The 27,048-nt window shown below is 42.2% G+C and overlaps 1 protein-coding gene across 6 annotated transcripts in view; it reads left to right on the forward strand.

The window, feature by feature from the left end:
• Window positions 1–27,048, forward strand: part of CHST9 (carbohydrate sulfotransferase 9) — a 263,682-nt gene that overhangs the window by 125,446 nt on the left and 111,188 nt on the right. Inside the window, exons 1-3 of one of the 6 annotated variants that reach the window (XM_054017231.1) lie at window positions 17,278–17,456; window positions 20,225–20,280; window positions 20,955–21,124. The exons of 2 other annotated variants lie outside the window; for them this stretch is intronic. The gene's annotated coding sequence lies outside the window, so the exon portion shown is untranslated. Of the gene's footprint in view, window positions 1–17,081; window positions 17,168–17,277; window positions 17,457–20,224; window positions 20,281–20,954; window positions 21,125–27,048 lie in introns of those variants that run through there. 3 more of the 6 variants (XM_054017232.1, XM_054017230.1, XM_054017228.1) reach the window with 3 other exon arrangements.

Consider the following 27,048-nt stretch of genomic DNA (forward strand, 5'->3'; position numbering starts at 1 on the left):
ACTTTATGATCTCCAAGAAGTAGCTTTCCTTGTTGATCCATTCCATCCTCTATTCCTTGTAGGCTTTCTGCTTTCTCCTGTTTGAGATGCTTGTTCATCCAGTTTGGTCTGCAACCTTTCCCTACAATTTTTTCCCCTTGCTTGGGATATAGGCTTCAGATAGTTTTTGCAACTTTGACTTAAAGTAATTTCAAGCCACCCTTATATTTAAATCCTTAAATTCTTCAGTCCAGTCCACTTCCCTAACTAATTTCCTTGATTTTTTTCAAGTTTGCCCTTTTGAAATCAAGGACCCTCTTATGGACCTATTTTTTGTTTTGTTTTGTTTATCCTTCCATTTGGTTTAAACTGAATTAACTCATGATCACTTGAGCCAAGATTATTCTCTAACCAGTTATTCTGATGTCCTTGCTACTTACAATGCTAAATCTAAAATGGCATCAACCTTTTGTTTGTTTGGTGATTATTTGGTGAAGAAATCTGTCAGCTATCACATCCAGGAATGTGGAAGCCCACCATTATTAGTAGCTCTTGGAATATATTTGGCCCTCTTTGATCGCTTTGAAATCTCTGTTGATGTTACAAAGTCATCCTAATACCCTTTGTCTCGGGGATCTGGCAATTACCAGGGAATGTGATGTAATTAATGCAGGTGTTGTATACAAGATAATTTATTATATAAGGCAAATTTCACATACATTTTGCAGGACTGGGACTGAAAATGTGATCCACCATCAGCTCCTAAACAGAAGCATCTGCGGCAGCTGAAGAAGCCTTGTCCGCTGCTAGTAGTAGATCTGTAATCCCTTTTCTATGACCTCAGCCACAAGAGGGCTACATTACTTACAAATGCAAAGCATTAATAGCTGCCTGTGCTATATGTACCGTTTTAAAGGGTGAAAAGTAACTTCCCAGGAACTGAGGAAAGCTGGTGTCCCCCCAAAAATCTGTTTAAGACAAACGACATTACTCCTGTTTACTAAACACTGTTTAGTTATGTACATTTAATAAAAGAATAGTACTAAACAATGTAAACGTCATTTTTCCTGCAAGTTGAATTGGCTGTTGGTTGTTGTAACAGGCTGGCAGTGTTTGCCTGAAATGCCCTATCTTGTTAGCAGGTTTTGCTGTTGCTTGGGGATACTAAATAGATTCTGCTGTTTCACTGAGACAGGTGGCTAGCTACCCATCTGGAAAGAAGGAAAGTGGAAATGGTAGTCTAGAGAAGGATGACCTATGGTATGGGCTGAACATTTATGACATGGAAACCCCTGGAGCAGCCAAGGGTGAGAAGATGGGTTGAGCTGAGCTGAGCTTAATGTTGTGTTAGTATGAAGTTCTGTGTTAAAATCAAATTCCAGGAAGGGGATGAATTTGGATTCTATGTACTGTGTAGAGGGTTTCTATCTTTGGTACTTTTATGGGGACCCCTCACTTTTGTTTGAGTTCCTCACATTTTTTAACGTATTTAAATTCACAACACCCCTGTGAAGTAGAGAAGTGCTATTCCCATTTTACACGAGGGGGAATTGAGGCATAAAGAGGCTAAGTGACTTGCTCAGATCACAGAGAAAGTCTGTGAAAGAGCTAAGAATTGATGTTTGAGAGCAGGTTGCAAATGACACTCACTAATAATGATTTATGTGTGTATTTTGCGGCATACTTGATATTTTATGAACTGGGGAGCCTGAAAATGTACATAACTGTTTGTTTGCTTTTAAACACAATATTTAGAGAATCTCTTCACATCAAAGCCTAAAAGAGCTTATTGAAAATAAAGCTTCACAGTCTTAATGCACTGACATGAGCAGAAAATGAAAAGAAACTGGTGTCAGGAATGTACATAATGCAAAATCTGATGTCAGTGAAAGAGAATAAGAGAACTCAATAAAAAAATCCTGTTACTTTAATCCACTGTTTGAAGTTTAAATAGGATTTCATCAGTGCTACTCTTTACAGATGACCTGGAAATCAAAACAAAAACAAAAACCCACAAACAAACAAAACACAAAATGTATTTGTAAAACTGCAAAGGTGTTTGCCTACAAAAAATTGAACATTATATTTTGACTACATTTGAGAAAATTGCAGTAGAAAGTGTCCAGTAATGGGGTGTCTATAGTGCCCAAAGCTTCTATTGAGGACATTCATAGTTAACCTGGGCCCACATCCATCAGAAATAAAAACAAACAGTGATGTTTAACTTACAAATCTATGGTCATTGCTACATTATAGGATGTGCATTTTTATTCCACTGCAAGGAATAAGATTTATGTTAAAAATGCAAATTTATCTCGAAATAAGTGTCAGTGTTTGCGCCAATGATTGTAAAGTTTTCCAATGTTTAGCTGAACTTTTAGCTTTTAGCAACTAGTATTCACAAAACCAGCAAAAGTAGTAAGTAAAAACATTTTCCTTTACTCCTTAACTGCTTTTGTAAATAAGGGATTTATCTTATTACAAAGCAACAGAGACAGTAAAGCCTTGTTGTGTCCAAGGTTTGGTGAAACTCCCAAACTGAGTTTAAGTTTACAAAACTAGCTTGAGTAGGTGAACCTTTCTCCCCACCATCCCCCCTTCCTATTATCTGGATAGTATTAAGGCGCCCATCACAGTCAGTGATATATGAGCTCTAAAATAAATTAAACACATTCAAATAAAATGAGCACACATGCTTAAATAAAACACTCAGTCTGGAAGGTCTCAATTCAGGAAAGCACAAATAAGTCCTTTTGGGTATTAAATATGTGGGTATTAAGCACATGATTTCCTGGATAAGGATGGAGTGAGGCACATTCTTAAGTGCTTTCATGAACTGGGGTCATACTGCATTTTCCTCCCTTTCCTCGTGTAGCATTGTGAGGGTGTGAGTGGTAAATGTTATGTTTTCTCTATGGACAGTTATTGGGGGAGGAAAGCTATGGGTCAGGTGTTTTATTCTGAAGATAGAGCAATGCAGAATCATTATACTGTCTGGCAGAGGGGGAGTTCATTAGTCATGGGTCTGCTGCCAAGAAAACCTACAATACAAGGGGGCTCAGACAGTTCCAGCACCTCTGATGAATGCAGCTGTTGTGGTAGGTCACGGAAAGGGAGATGGTGTTTGAGATAGCTGGACCCCAGGCCACTGAGGCCTTTGAAGACGGGGGCCTTACGTTGGATTCATTAATGGACAGAGAACCATTGCAGCATCAGAGCAGAGGGTGATGTTTCTTTAATCGCTCTTTGCTGCTCTGAAAGCAAGCTGCTGCACATATCAACTAGAGCTGCTTCATGGCATTCACTTTCAGCTCCTGATACATCATGCTCCAACAGTTGATGCTGCAGGAAATACATAGCCAGGTTTGCATTTGACAGAAAGGGACAGAGCTGAAAATGGTAGAAAACGTTTCTGGCAGCCAGCACTGTCTCTACATGGAGCTGAAGACTGAACTACCCCATCAGTGGGCCAGCTCTTCAAAATCTTCTCTTTGCCACCAGCATCACCTCCGTCTTGCCCAGACTTAGGCCTTGTCTACACTTCAGCGGAAATTCGATCTAAGCTACGCAATTTGAGTTGTGTGAATAGCGTAACTCAAATCAACGTAGCTTAGATCTACTTATGCGATGTCGATGGGAGACGCTCTCCCATCGACGACTCTTACTCTTCTCAATCTGGTGGAGTACAGGAGTTGAAGGGAGAGCAATCTGCGGTCGGTTTAGCGGGTCTTCACTAGATCTGCTAAATCGACTGCCGATACATCGATCACTGCGTCGATCCCTGGTAAGTGTAGATAAACAAGTGCTTAGAATATCTTGTTGTAGCACTGGGAAAGCTAGCTAGTAATGATGGCTGTGTTTGCTATAAAGGAGATATGGAGTCCAGTATCAATGCATACTCCTGGCACTTAAGTGCCTTTTGTCTCACAATCTCTTCTAGGAATTTTGAATATATCAGGACATGCACAGGACTGAGCCAATATGGAATTGCACACAACACTCTGAGGTCTGTCTGAGACAATAGGGTGCAATCCTGTCAGATCTCAGGCAAATCAGAAACACATCATGGCCAACTTTGACAGAGGTGAGGGTGGGGATGGGGGCACACAGGGTCACATGCTGCCCTCCCCCAGATTTCTCCCAGGGTTTATATATTTTTTTTGTGGGGAGTGGGTTCAAAATATGTGAGTGCACCATATTTCAAAACAGACATCAGCAATAGCGAGCTGCGCTCCCTTTGCCCTCCCCCTTTGCAGGCCTGGCTCACGCTGGCACTGACCCACAGCGACCCTCCAGCCAGGCCAACGGGCCCCATGTGGGGGGCAAATTCCACACCTGCCCAAGGATTGCAGGGCTGGGCCTTCCAGGGGGTCACTGCTGGCTTATGTGGCCAGCTGCCTTCCCCATGTGGCTAGCTGCCTGCCCCAGTGTTTGTTTGGGTCTCGCACAGAGACCCGGGGGGTGGAGGGATTTAACCAGGGCCACGGCGTGGCTAATGTGCAGGAGCCCCCAGGTGGGGGGGACCTTGGAAGCCCTGGCTGGAAAGGACCCATCCTCCAGGGGCTCAGGGCAGGGCTGCCACACTCCTGCACGTAGGTTTCCTGTTGACTCAGAGTCAGCCCCGCTCGGTCACATAGTGCTGCCAGGCCCAATCCCTGCACAGAAGCTGGCAGAGCTGAGCCAGTCAACTGACCTCGGAAGCTGGGCGAGGTGAGCTGTGAGCTGCACACTATAGGGCGAAGCAGGAGCAACAACTGGGCACTGCAGTGAGGGGCCGCTGCTTTCCAAAAGGCCAAGATAAGGGCTGCCGGGGTGGGGGGCATAATTCAAGTTGTTCGGGGGCGGCTGAACCTTGAAGTTGTGTCCCCCTACTATCAACAATTAGATGTCACCTCTGAACTCTGTCAAACCCTGTTGACAGATCTAATGATTTTGCTAATGTATCTAGTCTACTGTTCGTAGCTAAAAGGAGGTGATTCACTAAAGCAATTGGTGCTGTCTCAGTGCTATATCCTGGTCTGAAATCCAGCTGTGAGAGAGTCTAGGAAGTTGGCAGAAATCAGTTGTTAAAGTTCCCCCATTGGTTTTGCACCCTCTAGGGTGATTCAAATTTTCTGTTCAACTTCTAGTGAAAAGGAACCCTGTACTATGAATTATAGGCAGCGTAAAAAAACCTCAGAACAAAATTAAAAAACCTTCCAAACTTAGGCTAGCACAAACACATGTCCTATATAAGGTGCACATACTTCGATTCTTCACTGGGTTGCACCTTGTGCAGTCACTTACCCCAGTGTGAAGTGGATGTAGAATGATAGAGTTATCCACCCACTTTGCCACATGGAAATGACTACACAAAGGACGAGGCAATTGAGAATCAGGCCCATTGTATTTATATTTTCATTAGCTATTCTCTCTTCCTGTCTCTGCTCCTCTATTTTTTCATTCTACCTAGTCTCTGTTTTTGCACTGGAATTTCCCTCTCTACTTACGGTTGCCTATATTGGACATATTCCTGGAGGTTTCATCACATGACATAACCTTTAATTAAAATTTAATCTTTATTTCCTGGAGGCTTGGCAACCCTATCTGTACTACTCTTCCCCCCACCAGCCCCATAGTGTATGCAAGCCCAAAAACATCATAGGTTTGAATTAGCCTTTTGAAGCTAAGTTCTTTGAATGGGTTCAAAATGTTATCATTTCTAGTAAGCAATGTAAACATTCACCACGTAAGATGATCCTGTCTGGATAACCAAACAATATAATCTTTTATTGCATTTGGTCTTCTTCAGAGGAATTTCGAATTTTATGTGTGACTTCAGGGCAGCTGCTGGACTGTCATGCCTTCATATTTTTGCCCTGCTTTTATTCCCAGTATTTAGAGCGTTTCAGATGGCAGTGGAATCCTAATGCGGGAATTACATATTTAATGGTGCAGTGTCTTCATTCAACAGATTGAGAGTTACTTTATAGGCACACTGCTCCACATATCACATTGTTCCCCCCCCCCCACATCCATCTATAAAGTCACCTTGTCAACAGGTATAGAATCAGCATAGAACTTAACTTACTATCTAGAATGCTGCTGGAGTGAGAGAATTTGGTGTGTCTGGCTGTGATGGGGCTTAACCCCCATCACCTGTAAGGCAAGAGAAAGAATCCCAAGTAGTCATGCTCTACACATGGGGAGGGAGGGTGAGTAACTAACTGCCTCCTAGTCGTCTTATAAGAAGATGGGGGGAGCTCCATAGGGGAGAGACTATAGAGGACATAGGTCTTTCTGGTGGAGATAAGCACTGGGATAGGGTTTAACAGTGAGGTAATAATGGAGGAAGACTGCTACAGGAACAGGTCATTCTTCTGCAGGGAAAGGCCAGAGTCAACAATGGAATTATAGTGAAGCCTGAGGGGGCAGAAGGGCACTAGGTTGAAAACTTGTTTGGACTTTGTGTTACCCAGAAGACGTTTAGATTTGTAACAGCCAGAGGGCAAGTCAAGAGAAGAGGCAGTCTGAGAGGCCACTGTAGGTCTAAGGGAGAAAAGGACCTTGTGTAGTGTTGTGACCAGAGATAAGGAGGTGCTGCAAGGTGAGGACATACAGGGAACATGTAATGACTAAAGGGCATATACAGATTTTACTTCTCTGCCTTTAGTAATTGTGTAAAAGATAAAACTTTTTTTTAATCTGCGTAATGCATTAGTGCAGTCAGTTGTAGCTGAGAAATGCAGAGTCCACATCTATGGTGGAGATGATCTGTTAAAATGTTCCTTCAACCAAAATGAAAAGACATGCATGAAGAACAACAAGGAATCTGGTGGCACGTTGTTGCATCTGAAGAAGTGAGGTTTTTACCCTCAAAAGCTTATGCCCAAATAAATCTGTTAGTCTTTAAAGTGCCACCAGACTCCTTGTTGTTTTTGTAGATACAGACTAACATGGCTACCCCCGATACTTGACATGCATGAAGAATGTTTCTGCTGAGGTTTTCAAGAATGCTTTTTACAGTATTTAATCCAAACATTTTAGAAGTTCATGTGTTTAACTCTGTGTGATCACTAACAGCACTGGTAGATGAAACACTAAAAGAACTATCTCTGATTCTTTGCAATATGCACTAAAACTACACACTAGTCCTTCTAAGGACATTACAGGAAGCTAAAATTATCGTATTTTGGAGGGTATTTTTTGGAAAACAAAGATAAACATTTCCTTTTCCCAGAACACAGACTAGAGAATTCTAGTGGGGCCCAGGTCTTACAATGAAATTCAAAAGCACTAGGAAATCAGTCCTTATTTTGAGCTTCCTGGGGGAAATGAAGGAGCCCTGGTTTTCAATTGAACTTTTACCTAGTTTTGCAAATGAAGACAAAGGGTATTGGCGACCTTAGGATGATTCTGGTCGACTCAAGCCTTCTTTCAAAAGAAAGCCTCCTTATCCTAGATAAGGAATCCAATTCCTAACTTAAAAGTTTTTGGGGGCTGAGGTAGAGGTCTTGAAACCTCACTTTTAAGGAGAAAAGAGGAGCCCTGGTGAAGCTGCTACCTCCCAGTCTTCACAAGGACTCCCTTGGACTTTCCTTTGGAGAGGACTCCCTCCCCGCTACTAAAACAATGGGGCATTCCCTGCTTCAGAATACCATATTCTGGGCATAATTTAGGTCTCTAGCCACAGTCCTGCTGGGACTGTTTCCATCCCTGTTGCAGAAGGCAGGCAGTAGCTATCATTTCTCGTCTGAAGAAGAGCCTTCTAGGACTGTAGGGCAGTAGATATATCAACCTAAAGAACAGAGACCGGGATGGAGGCATTTGAGGCCTCCTTAGGAAAGTGGAGCCCATTAGATTAGTCTATCCACACAACTATTTGATCGGAAAGCTTTCAGGCATTTTAAATATGAAACTTTCTCAACTGAAAAGAGCAAACCTCATTTGACTGAATAGATATCTTTGAATGAGCAGACAACAGCAGTTCTTGCTGAGAGGCTTTGATGGCCCCTTCAGTATGTGAATTAATGGGTGAATATTTTTTAGGCTGAAGTGCTATTGAGCTGGATGTCTCTACTGCTATAGCATTGCTTGACAGAGTCAAATTTTAGGCTTTTGACTGAGAAAGGAAGAGGTATTTCACTTGGTCTATTTTATTATGCAATATCTCTGAAAAGGGGATTCTTGTGGGACTTACCTTTTGTGCACACTTATTAACCACCAACAAACAACAAAAGAAAACAAATAGATTTATATTCTACTTAGACTAACTGAAAACCTAACACAAGGAATCTTTAAAAAAGAAATAAAACTTTGATTTACAGTGTGAGTCTTGAAGCAGAGTACACCACCAGATTCACGTTTCCTCACTCAGGGCTTGTCTATCTTGGATGGGGGAAATCAACACTATTAATGTAGCTATGCTGGTGCACGTGCACCAGTGCAGCGTCTACATTGGGTAAAACTCAGCTTGCATCCATGTGACTTATCCTGATGATTTGCTGGAGTAAACTCCACTGTAGAAGGATCAGGCCCTACAGACACATTTTCCAATCATGGTTGCTACTCGAGTCAAAGATTTCAATGTTTTTAAAAAATGTGTGACACCTTTGGGATTTTATATATATGTAGATGGTTGTGTTAGGGAATATCTGAACCTGCTTTGCTGAAAACGTCTCAATTAAAACCGGGGCTATCCGGCAGGCTCAATTAAAGTTAGTGCTTTGCTACAGCAAGTCTCAGATCCTGTGACTTCTGAGATTTGGAGGAAGGGGAGTGAGCCAGAGCTTACATAGCTGATAGAGTTAAGTAGCAGCAGCTATGGCTTTCTTTGTGCACTAGCAGGAAGCCCGACCTTCCTCACTTCTGCTGCTGTGGGGCTGATCTGGCAGTCTACTTAAACAGCAGTTTTAAATAGGTTTTAACAGGTTTTTATGGCAAAACAATTGCTATTTTCATATTAAATAATTTGATCTGTAATTTTGGCAGGTTTCACTGCATTTGTGGTTTTTGCCTTTCTTCTGTGACCAGACCATGATTTCATATTGTTTGCCATGGCAAACCATTAGCTCTATGCATTGCTATCCAGCAACTGGATCACTACTACTTTCAGAAAGTGATATTTTCTTTTAATGATTTAGATCAGGGGTCGGCAACCTTTCAGAAGTGGTGTGCCGAGTCTTCATTTATTCACCCTAATTTAAGGTTTCCCGTGCCAGTAATACATTTTAACATTTTTAGAAGGTCTCTTTCTATAAGTCTCTATAAGATATAACTAAACTATTGTTATATATAAAGTAAATAAGGTTTTTAAAATGTTTAAAAAGCTTCATTTAAAATTAAGTTAAAATGCAGAGCCCCCCAGACCGGTGGTCAGGACCCAGGCAGTGTGAGTGCCACTGAAAAATCAGCTCGCGTGCCGCCTTTGGCACACGTGCCATAGGTTGCCTACCCCTGATTTAGATGCTATCTCGAAGACTGCACCATGCTGGCAAGAAAATAGTTTATTTTGAGTTATGAAAGTTGTCTCCCACAACTCCAGATGACTCAGACAGCCTGCAACCACCCTTTCCTATTTGTTTCTCTTCTGCCATGTGCCAGGCTTCAAAAGGGTGCTGACTGGATTAGGAAGGGCAGAGACCATGTACATGCAGTGTCTAATCTGGGGAAGATTCTTCAGCCCACAGCTGGAATATAGCCCCTGTGTTGTAACGTGTAGGGGTAGTGTGGTATAAGCTAAGTAAACTTCTAAAGTTGCAAAACAAAATGTTCCTTTTCGTTATGGGGCAATTAATCTCCTCCCTTTTCTTTGAAAAGTCACTGGGCCTGACATAGTTTACAGATATAACTTTAATCAGGTGAGGACTGTGGCCTTTAAAGGCTTGTCTACACTACAGATGCTGTAGCTGTGCTGTGGTAACATGTACACTTGGTACAATGATGGGGGTTTTCCACAGCTGTAGTTAATCCACCCCCTCAAGAGGCAATAGCTAGATTGATAGAAGAATTCTCTCAACCTATGGTGTCTATAGCGGGACTTAAGTCTGCTTAACTGCATCTCTCTTTTTTTACACCCCTGCGTGATGTAGCTAGGTCAACCTTAGTTTTAGGTGTAGAACGGGTCTGAGATCAGTAGATACTTCTCCAGGTAAATCAAAGTTATTGCATTCAGGGGTTATCTTTGATAACTACTAGAAGACATTTGAGTAAACCCCATTAGAATCTTTCAATTAGTCTGTGTTGTCCCAGGAACCTGTAGCCCAACATGTTTATTGTTTTGTTCCAAAATGTAAGTGGACAATGCAACCAATTGAAATTTTCTCTGTAGTTTTTGCTAGGGAGTATGGCTACCCTAACATCAGATGCCTGCCAAGTTAATTAGGAAGAGGCTCTGAACCCAAGAAAAGTGGCAGGGAGCCTACATGCACATGTATTGTGGGGTCCTGCTGACGTTAAACCGACTGCCCAACTGGTGTATGTACATTTGAGCCACGGCAATAGTGATGCCTGTGATAGTCTGTACTCCTATAGTCACCCCCGTTACAGAACTATGATACTTTGTACAAAATGTGTGCATTGTGAGGTATCATCTGAAAACTCATAATATGCTGATCATTATCATCCTGGTGAAATGTGTGGCAATGTTGCATGCAAGGTTATAGGATTCCTCTGTATGGTATTACTAGACATGTTCCAAATCTGGGGGGAGCAGCCACAAACCAGTTCCTCAGAGACAAAAGGCTAGCCAATGTCTCAGTCAGCTGTCCACACAATCAAATGGATCAAGTGGTCATTCTTTGGCAGGAAAGAGGATGTGGGTGAAAATCTACATCTTGACAAAGAAACAGCTGGGGAACCCCCATACACACAGACTTTTCATCTCCTGAACCTCAGCTGGAGATGATTCTCGAAGAGAAAGAACTATACAAGGAGAAAGGAGGTGCCCCAAATGATTCCTCCCTTTCTCTCAACCCATGGCCTCCACAACACCTGAAGAACAAAAGAAACTGCTTTGGACTGGAGGAGGAATCCTGACTGAAAGGAATTCAGCCAGTAAAACCGCTGAAGCATGTGGTGAGAGGATGACAGTTTTGATAGAGATGTTTTGATAGAACCAACACGTACAAGGTAATGGGTGGTAGCAAACCATGTCAAGGGGCATAACTAACTATGTCAGAAGGGCAATACATAACTTGTTTGTATCGGTGTATAAAATGGAGTCTCAGAGGGAGTCTCTTTGGCCAGCCAAGGGGGAATGGAAAGTCCCACCATTCACTGAGCTGAGTCCATTGCAATGGGTATATATGTGTTAGTGTATCTGTAACCATTGAGCCAGGGCATTAGGACCATCCTTTGTTGACAATAAATCTGACCGAGTGCCTTTGCTTCTGAAACAGGTCTTGTGGTCTCATTGGGCAGTTTGATCGAGGTTTGCTGTGCCAACTATCTGCGCAGAGTTGTGACAACACACAGAGAGAACACATACGCAGCCAACATCTGCTGGATCATCACTTAAAATCTACCTATTTGTAGTTAATAAACTTGTTCTATTGATTTATCTAAACCAGTGTGTTTAGACTGAAGTGTTTGGGAAACTCCATTTGGGATAACAGGATTTGTGCATGTCATTTTCTATTCATAAAACAATGGACTTTATATGAGCTTGTGTTGTCCAGGAGAGGGCTGGGCAATACAAGACGAACATTTCTGGGGGAAAGTCTGGGACTAGGAATTTACTGGTGTTGCCCTGCAGTGTAATTCATGAGTGGCTGGCTGTACATACATGTAGCGTCCCCTCTCCACCCGGTTACCTTCTTTAATGCCAATCTGCTTACAGGTTTTGATGGACAGGTCTGGGTTCTTCTGGATCCCACCACCCACTCAGCAGGGTGTATCTTCTTTATTTTTTCCTATGAGTTTATTTGGTGGTGCCTCCATCCCCCTCGCTCCTTCCTGGCATGGTCACCAGGGCAGCTTGCGAGGAAAATTCTAATCACAGGATAATCCCCACTTATTTGCCAGATAATTGGAAACTTCCAAGAAATAACAAACACGTGCAATATATTCAACACAATAACTATATTAAACAGGAGACAACTATAACAGGGTAAAACACTGTTGTTAAGGTCACCGGTGCCCACACTGCTAATACCTGTGACTTTCCCCAGTTATGTGACTTGATGTAGCGAATGTAAGATTAGTGTCCCGTTGGGGCCCTTGATGACCTATGACAGGGGTTCTCAGACTTTTGTACTGGTGACCCCTTTCACACAGCAAGCCTCTGAGTGCAACCCCCCTTATACATTAAAAACACTTAATATATTTAACACCATTATAAATGCTGGAGGCAAAGCGGGGTTTGGGGTGGAGGCTGACAGCTCGCAACCCCCATGTAATAACCTCGCAACCCCCTGAGGGGTCCTCACCTCCAGTTTGAGAACCCCTGACCTATGACCACAAAATTCTTCTCTGCAGAGGTTTAGCAGTGTGGCTGACTGGGTTATAGCCCAATGGACTCACAAGTGGGAGAAGGTGGTAAATCCCTCAATAGGTTTAATATGCAGCGGGTTGTAAAATCCCCAAACCCTTACTCCCGGATTGAGGACACAGTTCAGGGAGTAGGGGGTCCCCAAAACAAATTCCCTGACTGACTAACTAAAAGATGGTGCACTCACAAACTCCATGAATTATCCTCAGGTTCAGATATGACTCTGGACTCCTCAGTCACTGCAGAGGGGCTGATCTCTGCTGGCAGGGATCTTCTTCAAGCAGGAATCAGGCTGCTTCGGTCCCAGGATTTCCCCTCACCACAAATGGGTGCAGGGCTGAAGGTGCAGGTTACACAACTATACTAAGATCCAAACTCTAGTCTCCTATCCCAGCGTCCAGACACACACACAGCAGACAGCAGCCCTGAACTAGCAGGCAGAGCAGAGCTGACCATGTGGTTACTGGTCTTACCTAGGGAGCTGGAGGGTGAACCCAGCCTGGCTGGGGAAGTTTCCCAGAAAAACTCTACAAACTGGGAATTATCAGTGGAGAAGGAAAAGCCCAGCTGAGGGATCTTGCTTTCAGGTCTGTAGAGGCCAGTTCTCAGGGGGAACCCTGCATGCAGGCCTGGGACTCACCAGCTCCCCACACAGCCAGTCCTGCCCTTGCCCTGGCTGGCTCCAGACTGACTCCAAAATGGCTTCTCCCCTTTCCTGAACTCCCTGGGAGGGGCATCTCACTCCCTATTGTTTTTTTGTTTGTTTGTTTGTTTTTGTTTTTGATTGACAAAATATATTATTATTATTATATTTCAGTATATCATGTTAACAATGCAAATTGGGATGAAATAATCCCCATTTTCAATTTTACATACATCAGAGTTACTGTTAATAATGATATGTCATTTTGGAAAAATGTAGGGTCTGGACCTGTAAGGTGCTCAGCACCTGCAATTCCAGTTGAAAGCAGTGGAAGATAAGGATGTTCAGAACATTCCAGAGAAGCTCAGCGCTTCACAGGGTTAGGCATTTTGGAATAGGATGGTAAGAAATTTAATTCTACATTATTTTAAATTGTTTTGACTTCTTATTTTTGGACAGGACATGATAATAGAACATTTTTAGATTATAGTAATGACTATGAGCTACAGCCTTTACATGTTTACACAAAGTAATGGATTCTGAGATTGAAATTTTTCCCCTTCCCACACAAACCTGTAATCAGACTTTGTATAGGGAACTCCATACTGACTGGACAGAAGGAATTCTACTTCAATCATCAGACAGATCATTGTGCTACAACACAGACCATCAGCAGTTGCTATGTTAAGCTTATGGCTTGGAAAAGTTGCTGCTTTATCTGTGTTCTCCCCACACATGAGCTATGGGTCATTGAATCCAGGATCCCCACACTCATCCATCTATCTTAGATACATCACAATCCTCCTTTCGATGACAGCATTATTTGGAGCTGGCATGGAATATCCCTCTGTGGTGTGCTGGCAATTGGATCTCCCTCTGCATGGCTATCTTGCCCATGTCTATCCTCATGCAGCACAACTGTAAATGGTATGGATTGTCTGGACTGGCGTTCAAGCTTCCAGGCTGGAGTGAATTTCACCCTAAATAAGCACCGTACCTACTGCTAAAGGATCCACCCGCAGCCTAAGAGGAGGATCTACAGGACCTGAAAACCAACTGATTTCGGGGGACAACTGATGAAATAACAGGGATAGGAGTGCGGTCACAGGGTCAACAGAAGGGAACCTGACGGGGACACTGAGCAGAGAACCCCGGACAGCGCCCACTGCTCCTCAAAGGCGTCAAGGGAGCCAGTGGACGCCACCGTGGAGAAAAGTGCAGCCAGAAACGTAACAGAATATTCCTGAGGAGCTGGTATAGGGGCTGCAACCTAGTGCACTCCAAGTAAACGTGCGCCAGGGTCTCCCTCACGCCGCAGAAGGGGCAGGTGTCCGGGACAGGTGTAAATCGCGCCAAATACATGCCCGTGCTCACGGCCCTATGAAGGAGCCGTCATCTGATATCCCAGACTCTGAGTTTGCCTTGGCTCCCCTTCCCTACCAGGGATAGTGTGCCTCACCCCTGAGCTGTCAGCAGACAGAGCCCCAGGAATCTTGGTAATCTCCTTGTGGGTTACATACAGTATAGCTGGGAGTGACTTACATGCTGGAGGCTGTGTGTGAGTGGACGGTGAATGGTAGCTCTCACAGCAAAGTAGTGCAAAAGGCAATCCAGGTTGGAGAACTGAGCTGTTCATCAGCCCAGATTATATTCTGGGTAATGTCACAATGGCTTTAAGGAGTACGTGTGGCAGCATGGAAGACTTTCTATAATCACCAGAAAAAATGCTGATTCCATTGTTGGCTTTAAGAAACAGGTGAGACTTCATTGCGGCAGAGTCAAGAAACCGCCTAGGTCTTCTGTGAGCTAGTAGCCTCCATTGTGAACTAAGACTAAAGAAATCCATGAGATAAAAGGGGGACTGGAAGTTGAGAGGTTATACCACCATCTTCTGCCATTGTCTGCTCACACAACACAAGCTAAGCAGAAGCAGCATGTTCGTTCTTGTATGGGAAATCCCTAAGGAACATATGTGTACAAAACATAAAAATGCTGTGGCCATTTAATGTCCCATGATTCTTTTTATATTAAATTGGTATTATCTCTGGAGTCCTGGCTAAATTCTATTTTAGAATGCTCGTTTAGAATGTTAGCATGTTCCCCTAGCTAAATCCCTCTGGAAACTTCAATTGCAAAAAATTACATTTGGTTGTCTTGAGTTGCTTTGTGATGTTCAACCGTTGTTTCACTCCAAGATTGGTGTTAAAATGATCCTGGGACACCATCTGTAGCTAAACAGGGCAAACAATGAAAGGATACATTATGTTACTCTGTGGAGGGGTTATGCCTGTAAGTGAGTGATGGGACTGAGTGTCAGTGAGTAGTTAGCAAATTAAATGCTGGAGTAATTCTAGGAGCAAGGTAGTATAGCGTTTTAAATTCAGCTGGAGCTATCTGGAGTAGAGTTGCAGTAAATATTTTCAACCCCCCTGAAGTTCTTACAGTATGTTGGGGAGGAGGCTGTGGGGAGCTCTGGGAAATATTCTAAGAATTTAAGCCCTATACTTCAGTAAAATGCTTAAAGGGGAGGGAGGTGAAGACTAGTGTTTGGGGCACAGGTCTGGGAATTTGGACCTACTGAGTGCTGATTCTGGCTCTAACAATAGTTCACTATGTGGTCTTAAGAAAATTGTCATTTTGCCTCAATTTCCTTGTCTGTCAAATGGGATACTACTACTTGCCTGCATCTCAGGGCTATTTTGAGAATGTTAGATAATCTTTGCAATGCATTTTGAACATGTAAAGTGCTATATTGGTGTTAATTAAGGTATTTACTGTGGATTATAATCCCTAAAGTCTTTTGCACTGAATTCTATTACCCACTGCTGCAATCTTTAACCAGTGTTACTCATATTACCGGCCCTAGCAGCTTACTGTATGTGCCACAACCTTTATCTGGACTTATACACACTGGTTTGATATTGCTGGGGAGTCAACCTAGGTTTGTCCAAACAAAACCTGTAGGATGTTGGTGGGGATGCCATTTAAATAAAGAACTATATGGATTTTGCAAACAAACTTGTCCTGCTACCCTTATCGTTCTCATTTACCAACCTTAGGTGTGGGTTTTTTACAAGCCGATTCTCATGCAGTGCAGGGGGTGTGGGGTCCAGGGCAGAAGTGATGAATCCATCACTTCTGGGACTGACCTGTCACTTCCAGGACTGACCATGCCGGCCCACAGGGCCCCTCAAAGCATGGGACCTGGAGCGGTTGCCCCAATTCGCTGTATCCAAGGGAGGGCTCTGGCTAGCAGGGAAACTGATTGAGTTGAATGGGGCTTTATAGGACTGACTGTATGGACTGGCTTGTTGGAATGTAACCCTGGGCTGGTCCCTGTTAGGTCAAACTGGCCTTCAGTTTAGATTTTATACTGAAAGGTTTATTTTTAAACTTCAGACCAATACAAATATCTCCACTCCAGTTTTGTATACAGTGTAGTTGTACAGAAGACTAGAGAAACGTGGTTTAGATAATATCTCTTATTGAAACAACTTCTACTGGTGAGAGAAACTGGGAGGACTGGTCCCTTATATGTGCTAACTACTTAAGCTAAACATTCTGTTCCACCTTGGAGTTAGCTGTGAAGCTGGATGTTTCTTTCCCACACCTGAAGAAGAGCTTTGTATGGCTCCCAAAGCTTGTCTCTCTCACCCCCCAGAAGTTGGTCCAATAACAGATCTAACCTCACCCACCTTGTCTCTCCATGCCGTTTTAAAAAGCGTCAGGCTCAAACCAAGGGCAAACCGTTTCTACTGCAGCGTTTGCAAGTCAGACCTTGTAGTGGTGGTGCTGGGAACAGGAAAGAGAGACTGACCACACAGACACAGGGGAAACTGCTAGTTCCAAACTAGGGGAGAGCAACGGCGACTTCTCAGAGGCTTCCGCTGTTAATTACCTGGTGTGTTGATGTTGATCACGTGGGTGAAGAAATGTGTAATGATTTCTAAGCCCTAATAAGCTCGCTCTCTGGGTTAATTAACGACGTGCCCCCTGCAGGAGTGGGGGCTTGGACAGTAGGTAAATGAAGAAGTGAGTACTGGAAGGCAAGCTCTGGCAGGACCGTGAGGAAGGAGGTGAGTGCCCCGCACGTGGAGCTGGGGAAGGCGGGCCGGCGGCGCGGGGCAGCCCTTGCAGCTGGGCGTGGCTGTCCCTTAGTCCGGCGAGGGGGGTGATTGTTCTGCCTTCCTCGAGCAGCTCTGCGGGGGCAGAGGCTGGGCTGACTCGGCGTGCGGGGCTCCAGCCTCCGCTGCCCTGGGAGCTCTAGCTATAGAGGGAGCAGGGGAGGCTGCGAAGTTTCTGCTGGGACCTGAGCTCCGGCCGGCGGAGATCCCATGACCAGGGGAGCTCGCAGCTCGGCTTGCGGTAAGTGCCCTCTGCAGTAGGAGGTGGGTATGGGGGCTGCTTGCTGCGTTTGTCCGGGGCGGGAGATAGACACGTTCTCAGCTCAGGTGACTTTGTCTCTGTGTAGTTATCCATGAAATGCGCTCGACTCTTCCCCACCAGGCTCCCTAAACCTGGGCTCTGCACACCGCGAAATTACCCCGTCTCTGCCTTCTGCCTGTGTGCCTGCCACTAGCTCTGCATGGGGCCAGGGTTTGCCGGGAACTTTGGGACAGCTCGGACGCGGTTCCGATCTCTCTCCCCCATAGAAAATCTCTATTGATCTCTCGAGAGCCTGGGTGGTTCTGCCTGGGGTACCAAAGGATTCAAGGGTGAAATGTCAGTGCTCCTATAATGCAATTTCAGTCCCTTTCCAAGGCTGGAATGAAGGTTTGTTGTTGAGGTTTAAACTAACTTTTTTCCCCCCATCTTGTCTTAAAAGTTATTTAGTTCATTCACATCCGTTTATTTTCAATCTATTTGTGGTGATGGCTTTCACTAGCTGCCCTTGAACTTTTAGGTCCTGATCCAAAGCTTATTTGAGGTCATCAGGGGGAAAATTTCCACAGACTTCAGTGGGTTTTTGGATGAGCCCCATAATAATTTAGTGGGTTTCTCAGTGAATAAAGACATGTAGAGAGTACCTCAGAAACCAGACAATTTATCCAAATCTTTATGTAAACTTACCTTCTGGTTCCTTGAATGGCTAAGTAGTATCTTCACATAACTGGTGTTGTATAATATTATAGATCACATGACTACGTTTGAGTTCAGTTTTGCTGTTTCCCTTACAGTTTTGTTCAGTGTATGCAAATAATGTATATCATTGTCATTTTAAATGTAACTAAATTCTATTATGTATTTTAGTGGCACTCAAGTGGCAACTCAGCAATGAAAAACACTTCAAAAAATCTTCCTGGGAATAATAAAGGAAAGTGAGATGGATTGGTTTAGTGGGTTTTTGGGGGGAGCAGAAGGAAGACTTGTTTGGGTTTTTTTAGGGACATCAATGTGTTATGGACAAATTATGTCTTCAAGAAGTTAAAGAGACTCTGTAGCTATGTTACTTTATTCTGTGACAAGTGAACTGAGTGGAAAGATACAAACCTCCTACCTTTCTACTGATTGACTGGGGGGGGAGGGGGGCAAATATTGTTGCACAGCAGAAACCTAGAATTCAGGACCTGGGCTCAAAAATAAAAGATTAGGTAGTGTTCCCTGGACAGTTTTTTGGGCAGCAGAGTGAGTGATTGGGGCAAAAAGCAAGTCATCTTGGCATACTAATACCACTTTGATTCACTGCAGTCAATAAACAAGTTCCCCTATTTGAATGTAGAGAAATTATTAGACAAAAAGCAAAATCTTTTATCTAGTTATATACACACACACTCCAATCCTGAAAATGTTTAAACATGTTTTTGACTTCATGCGTGCTAATCCCATTGCCTAAAATTAAATATTTGTAAAAGTGCTTGCAGGATTGGAGCCTCAAGTGATTTTAAGCAAGCATGTGTCTTTATTACTGCTCTACCTCCCACGTTCCCTCCTATTGTTTATTACACTTCCTTGTGTCTTGCCATAAATTTAACTGTAAGATCTGCAAGGCAGAGATTAAGCTGTTTGATGATTATTTACAGCATCTACCCAATTCCCCTAATCATGATTGAAGAAGAAAGTACTGCTTTCTTTGCTTATCACTGCCCCCTCTTCCTTTACATAGTCCCTGTAGAAAAGAAGAAAAATCTCATGAAATGAGACAAATAATTTTCTCTCCTGAAATGATTTTTGTTTGTTTACTGATTGATTAATGTGAATTCCTTATATATGAAGCATTTAAGGGGTAGGTGCCATAATACGCTGAGACTGCAAAATCGTATCCCAAAGATAGGGTAAATAGGAGCACATAGTTTACCTTCTGTATACCATTCATCCTATACAATATATGGCATGGTATAAAATGCAATAATAAGGCATAATTGCTAAAACAGTATTAAGGTTTACACTGTAATAAGGAGAAGTGAAATAGGAAAAATGCTAAATATGTGTGCAACTGGGCTGAGCTGAGCTTGCTCTGGTAATGTTTGTATTTGGAATTTCCTGAGTGTTCTTGAAGCCTTAATGTTTTTCAAGCTGTGGGGATTGGAGGGGTTTTGTTTTGTGTGGTTTTGCTTGTGTTTTTTTTTAGCTTTACTCTTTCAAGTGACTTGGAATTGTCATTTGAAGATCCATTTTTATTTCAAAGTCCACATCAAATGTGGAACTTTACAACTCAAGATTTTTTTTCTTCATCTTGAGCTCTATGAAAGTTATGTTGGCTTCCTTACTCACAATATAATATTGCTGGTAATAAGGGTTCTGAAAGCCAAATGATGCCTTCAGTTACATTCGGGTATGGCTGTGTTACAATTGGTCTAGCAATTTGAAGAAGTGTTGATGTCCGCTTTCTTCTCCACCCCCCTCATACTTCTGCCTCCACTGGGTTCCCATGCAATCAAAATGGCTGCCATGTACCTGTACTATTTGACGGCTTTACTGCCTTTTAGTTCAATGCCTCTAATTGGCAGTTGTGCAAAAAAAAATTTTTTTTAAATCCGGCTCTTGAAGAGAAACGTATGCCTGCAACTGAATCGACACCTTGGCGCTAAAGAGACTCCACAGAACATAAAAAGGAGTATGAGCATGAAAGGTGAGAAACAGAAGCCTAAATCATCCAATATGTAAAAGAATTCCTCACTTTTTTTATATTCCAGGAGCGGTAGGTGATACAAGTCCAATGGCTGAAAGGTGCAAATTTTGAACAACGAAGGTAATTAACACCAAGTGTCACGGTGGATTCTCCATCGCTGGAAACTTTAAAATCAAGATTGGTTCTTTTAGAAAGATGTGCTCTTACTGAACTTGAAGCAGTAACTAATTCAGGAGATTACTTATGAATTTATACATATGTATGTAATACTGTTATACAGGAGGCCTGACTAGATGATGATCTATGAACCCCTTAAAATTTGGATCCTTAAACCGGAACCTTTTTTAAATCCGGTATCCTGTTTTGCTTACCCACAGTGCACTCTGTCCACATGCAGCACTTGTTGCAAACTTTGCAGTGTCTGTGAGCTATTGCATCTATCCCAGAGTGCTCAGCTAGGTTCTGGGAGCAGGAAAATTAGCAATGGTGAATAGTGCATATGTTCACAATTTTAATTTGTTCCAATGACTGATAAGAATAGCTCTGTCCAGTATGAGGAACCACGTGTGTTTATGAAGGGTTATTGCTATAACCTTCCACTTTAAGTTGCTATGGTAGAGTGTCAGCACCTTCCTCCTACCTGTGTTCCTGGAGGTCTGGCATATGACCTTTTGAGTTTTCATAGTTGAAAAGGTGAGGAGCTGGATTTCTTTTTCTACTTTTAATTCCTTCAGTAACTTTAGTTCCTTGGTTCTTGTTGCTGAATTAACAGCTTTTTAACTTCTTGTTTCTAGGATACAGAGAAGGAGAGAGGCTGGGCCAGTGTCCAGGACGACATCCCTCCATGGAGGCCAGAAAGTTCTCCCCAGCATGCCACAGCACTACAATGGAGTCACTAAGAGAGACACTGTTCTTTGGGGAAGGCTAGGGAAAAAATGAGTGTGTGCTGGGGGATTATGAAGAGGTAAGTGGCTTCATCTGTGGTATGAGGGGTTGTGATAGCTCTACTAGGTATCTTTCAAGTAATGACTCTGTTCTGTTTTCTGTTTTTAGGAGCTTGTGAGGAACCACTGAGGTAGTGGGTGGATATCTGTGGCAATGACCAGTAAAATAAATGCACAGGGAGTGGATTGTCTCTGTGTCTGTCCATCTCTCTAATGGTTAATCTTCGTCCTTTTCTGTTTTTCAGGAGAATACCAAGGAGAAAGGGGGCGGGGGAGGGAAGACAGTGTTGCCAAACTTCTGTAGTTTACTATTTTAAGTTTCTTTCACTCTGTTTCTGTGTTGATTTTGATTTTTGGGGTTGTGAGGTGCAGTTATAGGGAGGTTTGAAAGTAGGAGTTACTCAGCTGCTCTATGCTCTGGCTACCACCAGATTTTCATGTGGACTTGCATGCTAGGAATCAAAAAAGTGATATGAGTGTCAAATATCTCTAGTGCAGACAGAACTGGGAAGTGCCACGTAGTTCCAGGACAAGAGTGTTGCTTAAGGGAAAGAGTGAGGACCGAATAAAGTGGGATTATTTAGAAGTTGTGTCAGGAGCTGCTTTCCCTCATTTCTGTGGGTCCTGGTGCCCAGAGTATTTTACCAGGTGGTGCTTATCCTGCAATGGGATGTACTTCTCTGGATTAGACCTAAAATCTGAAGGGAGGAAAAGTAAAATGACTGTATGCTAATGGAGTGGGAGGTTTCTTGATAAAGATGACAATGTTACTAAATACTTTTGGTCTTAAAAGAACTTGAAATATTAAAAGTTAATGAATATGGGCTCACTATAAAATTTCTAAGCTCTCATTTCAAACTCAGTAACTGAAAACTTGTTGCTGATTACCCCTGAAGTTCAGTGCTGAAAACTGATATGTGCACTTCTGTTCTCCTAGCTTTCTGTCTCGCTTATAGATCTGAGCAACATGTGGTTACGTCTCCTAGGCCTCTAATGTCTAAACTTTTTGCTATGTATCTTATGGAATTCCTCCATAACTGCCTTTATTGAAGTCAGTGGGGCAGATTGTGACCCTGTTGATCTGTGCAGGAGGGGTTTGCCACTACCGGGTGAGTGCTGCAGTTGAGGAGTGCTGGTATGGAAATACCGGAAGGGTCATAACATACCAGTCTGGGTCCCCAAAAGGGTGCTGGGATGGCATCCTGGAGCATCCTGGCAGGACTTGAGTATGGTTAGCCAGACTTGGCTCATCCCTCCTTTGTGCAGAAGTGGGGTTTGGGGGCTCCCATGGCACTATCTCACCCATTTCCCCCTCCACCTTTCTTGGATCTTGCAGAGCCCCAAACCTATGTATCCAAGGGTTTGCTTGGAGAGTCAGATTGGGCTGAAGGAAAAGTGGAGTTGGCTTGGGGGGGAAAAGGGGCACAAGTCTCTCAGTTGCATTAAAATTACCCCATAGCCTCCACTCCCAAGATTGCCTGGAGTAATTGAGGTCAGGGGGGAGTCCCTGATAGTATATTTCCATTGGAGCCACACGGTCAAGGAATTATGAATAGAGGGTGACCTGGAGTTACAGCTAGTGGGGGCACAGGCTCCACACAGATGACTCTAACATCAGAGGAGCAAGCTTTGTCATGGGGGAGGAGCAACCCTCCCATCCCCTCAGCAAGCAGTGGGGGCTAATCTCTGAGGTAATCCTTCCAGAGAGTCCCTCTTTGTTGGGGGGGGGGGGGGGGGAGAGTTGTCCCCCTCTTGCAGTTTTTAATGCCAAAGGGGATAATCTGTCACAGTGTCGTTGTGGCTGCTTAAAATGTTCTGCAGTAGATTTGTAGATGCAGAGATTTTATTTTAACTACCGCTCTGATTTTTCATCTATAGATTATAAATCATTGAGTTAACTAAATTGCACTAATTATTCAAGCTAGGCAGTTTTAAAATTGTATAATGTAGCTGTAAGGCTCTGTTCACTGTGCACATAATAGTCTGATCTGTGCTGTCTGAAGTGAAACTTGGCCTAAACATGAACACACACAATTTAAAACAACACATGTAGTGAGCTCTCAATAAGGAGATGATTGTACTGACTTTAATTTATACTGTTCTTGTAAAATGGGTATATTCCTAACATACCGTGACTAATACTAATTTGTGTAATTTCTCTCCCCTGCCCCAGCTTTCTTCCACAAATAAAAAAATATATGGGAGTGCATCCTGAGGTTTCGCTAAAGAAAACAATGTGGAATTTACACCATCAAAGCAGAAATTGTCCCCCTAGCAAGATGTTTGCTTTTCTTATTAATGGACTACCTTAGTCTGGCATCATCGGAAATAATACTAGATACCTTCCTACATGATTGAACTGTAAGGGTTGTACTGGCAGCATAAGCCATTTGGAGGCACACTTTCACCTAAGGCGCCTAATAAAGTGTTTCTCGTAACCCCCAAATATTGCATTAATTCCCAAGTAAAGTTTGATTCCAGCCACTCCCATATGATCAGAGTAAAAAGGACTAGAAAGAGAAGCAAGAAAACTGCACATGTTTGGTTGTGAGAGAAATTCCCATTCAGTGCATGTATTCAGGTTGTTTGACTTTACTGTAATAAGACACACACAGCTATGCATCCCCAGTAACTTTACCACAAAACTCGGTCTGGTAACTGCTAGAGAATAAATTTCTTACCATTATGCATTCAGACTTGCTGAGCATCAAAAAATGTTACTTGTTTTGTTCTGAGTTCTTATCCAAACAAATATCAATGTTATGTAAATAATGCAGCTTTCTGTGGGTGACTGAATTAATTTTCTCCTTCTAACCAGAAAGGGATCCCAACTCTGTGAAGCAGGCATGCTTCTATCTTTTTGTCAGCTAATCCTATGGATATGAATATAGCCACTAAAACAAGTGTGCTGAAGTTCAGGTACAGGGAGTGACAACAATAGGTAGGCTTGAGAGCATTGGGAGCACTATGGGGAAAGGGGTTGAATGAGAAGAGACTCCTAGTTAAAAGAATGGAGGAGTTGGATCCGACCTCCCGCACCGTTCTCTAAGCAGTTCAATGCTCCCTCCTTTATATTCAGCATATTTAGTGTGGTTTCTCCTTCCACCAGTTTCTTACTACCACTCATAGCCAGACACTATACCTTCTCGGTAGCCAGAAGTGGAAATAGCTTCCATAGTAGGAGATGACAGCTCTGCATGTTAGTTAACCAGAAAGGAATACTATGAAATAAAGCTACTTAATTGCCTTCCTACAGTGTTCCATGTCTGAACTAGTTGTTTCATGACGTATACAAAAAAAATCAGCCAGAGCGTAAGTTCAAAATGGTGTCTGTCACACTTGTGTCTAGGCGTCTACATTCTTCATAGGTATAATGCATAAAATGGCAAATATGACATTGAGATATAGCTTAAATTTAAAGTAACAGGTTTGCAAGCACTTTTCAGTGTACTTTACAAAGTATTTTAATTAGGGCTGTCAAGCGATACAAAAATTGCTATTAATCGCACTATTAATCACACTTTCAATAGAAAACCATTTATTTAAATGTTTTTGGATGTTTTCTACATTTTCAAATGTATTGACTTCTATTACAACACAGAATACAAAGTATACAGTGCTCACTTTATATTATTTTTGATTACAAATATTTGCACTGTAAAAATGATAAAAGAAATCCTATTTTTCAATTCGCCTCATACAAGTACTGTAGTGCAATCTCTTTATCGTGAAAATGTAACTTACAAATGTAGATTTTTGTTGTTGTTGTTACATAACTGCACTCAAAAACAAAACAATGTAAAACTTTAGAGTCTACAAGTCTACTCGGTCTTGTTCAGCCAATTGCTAAGACAAACAAATTTGTTTACATTTACGGGAGATACTGCTGCCTGCTTATTTACCTCATCACCTGAAAGTGAGAACAGGCATTCACACAGCACTTTTGTAGCCTATTTACGTGCCAGATATGCTAAACATTCATATGCCCCTTCATGCTTCGGCCACCATTCCACAAGACATGCTTCCATGCTGATGATGCGCGTTAAAAAAAAATAATGCATTAATTAAATTTGTGATTGAACTCCTTGGGGGAGAATTGTATGCCTCCTGTTCTGTTTTACCTGCATTCTGCCCTATATTTCATGTTATAGCAGTCTTGGATGATGACCCAGCACATGTTCGTTTTAAGAACACTTTCACAGCAGATTTGACAAAACACAAAAAAAAGGACCAATGTGAGATTTCTAAGGATAGATACAGCACTTGACCCAAGGTTTAAGAATCTGAAATGCCTTCCAAAATCTGAGGGGGAAAAGGTGTGGAGAATGCTTTTAAAAGTCTTAAAAGAGCAACACTCCGATGCAGAAACTACAGAACCCGAACCACCAAAAAAGAAAATCAACCTTCTGCTGGTGGCATGACTCAGATGATGAAAATGAACATGCGTCAGTCCATTCTGCTTTGGATCGTAATCAAGCAGAACCCATCATCAGCATGGACACATGCATCCTGGAATGGTGGTTGAAGCATTAAGAGACATATGAATCTTTAGCACCTCTGGAACGTAAATATCTTGCGACACCTACTACAACAGTGCCATGTGAACGCCTGTTCTCATTTTCAGGTGACGTAAACAAGACATGGGCAGCATTACCTTCTGCAAATTGTAACCAAACTTGTTTGTCTGAGCAATTAGCTGAAGTAGGACTGAGTTGACTTGTAGAGTTATATACAAAAAATAACTGCATTCAAAAATAAAAGAATGTAAAACTTTAGAACCTACATTTGTAAGTTCAACTTTCATTCTAAAGAGATTGCACTACAGTACTTGTATTAAGTGAATTGAACTATACGATTTCTTTTGTTTTTTTACCATGCAAATATTTGTAATAAAAAAATATAAAGTGAGCACTGTATACTTCGTATTCTGTGTTGTAATAGAAATGTAGAAAAACATCAAAAAATATTTAATAAATTTCAATTGGCATTCTATTGTTTAACAGTGAAGTTAATCATGATTAATTTTTTTAATCGCAGTTAATTTTTGAGTTAACCATGTGAGTTAACTGCGATTAATCAACAGCCCTAATTTTAATGGCACAGAGTTGAAAGGAAAAAATTATACTTGACATAGTATGTTCAACTTCTGAACATCACTTTGCTTAACACACATTTAGAACTTAACATGAGTTTCCCATAAACAATAGGTATGTCCATACTAAAATGTTTTGGGTGAAAGATTAAGTTTTCCTACACAGTAAAATCAAAGTTTATGTATGAAAGCACTGAGTTATTGAAATAGGTTCATATTTTCTCTTTCTTTTTGTGAATCACATGAAGCTCTGCATTTCTCTGGAAATCATATATAATGCTTTGGTCATTCAAGTATGACTTGTTAAATACCTGCTACTTTTTTGTTTCCACAAACATGCACACACTAGGAATAGACTTATTCCTTTAACCGAGCGCTCATTTAAAACAGTGCTTAGTTGGTTACTCGTGTCCTCTGAAAGCTTAAGTTTTCATTGTATTTTTGCTTTAGTCTGCTAAAAGTGTCTTTTATCAGATATTCATTTACAAGGGCTTCATTGTACTGAATTTCAGAATATTTTTATTTGCTCTGCAATCTAATTTAACATTTACTTCTACATTGTACTCCATTGCTTTCAAAATCCAGCACATTCTAATTCACTTTAAGAAGCTTTACATTTATATTGTACAAAACCTTTTGTACCTTACTTTGAACTCTTAACATCAGCTTTTGAGTGGCAGGTGATGGTTGTTAAACGAACAATTTCCTTCTCCTGTGGCTCTGTGCCATGCAAGAAATAAGAATTTTTCAGTCAAGTTTTGGACTTGATTCTGCTATTAGGGAAGTCAGTGGCAAGACTCAGACATTTAGTCTTTCTCTTCTCCCTCCCCCGTATATTAGTAATGATTGCAA

This window comes from Malaclemys terrapin, chromosome 2, assembly GCF_027887155.1.
Source record: "Malaclemys terrapin pileata isolate rMalTer1 chromosome 2, rMalTer1.hap1, whole genome shotgun sequence".
NCBI classification, from domain to species: Eukaryota; Metazoa; Chordata; order Testudines; family Emydidae; genus Malaclemys; species Malaclemys terrapin.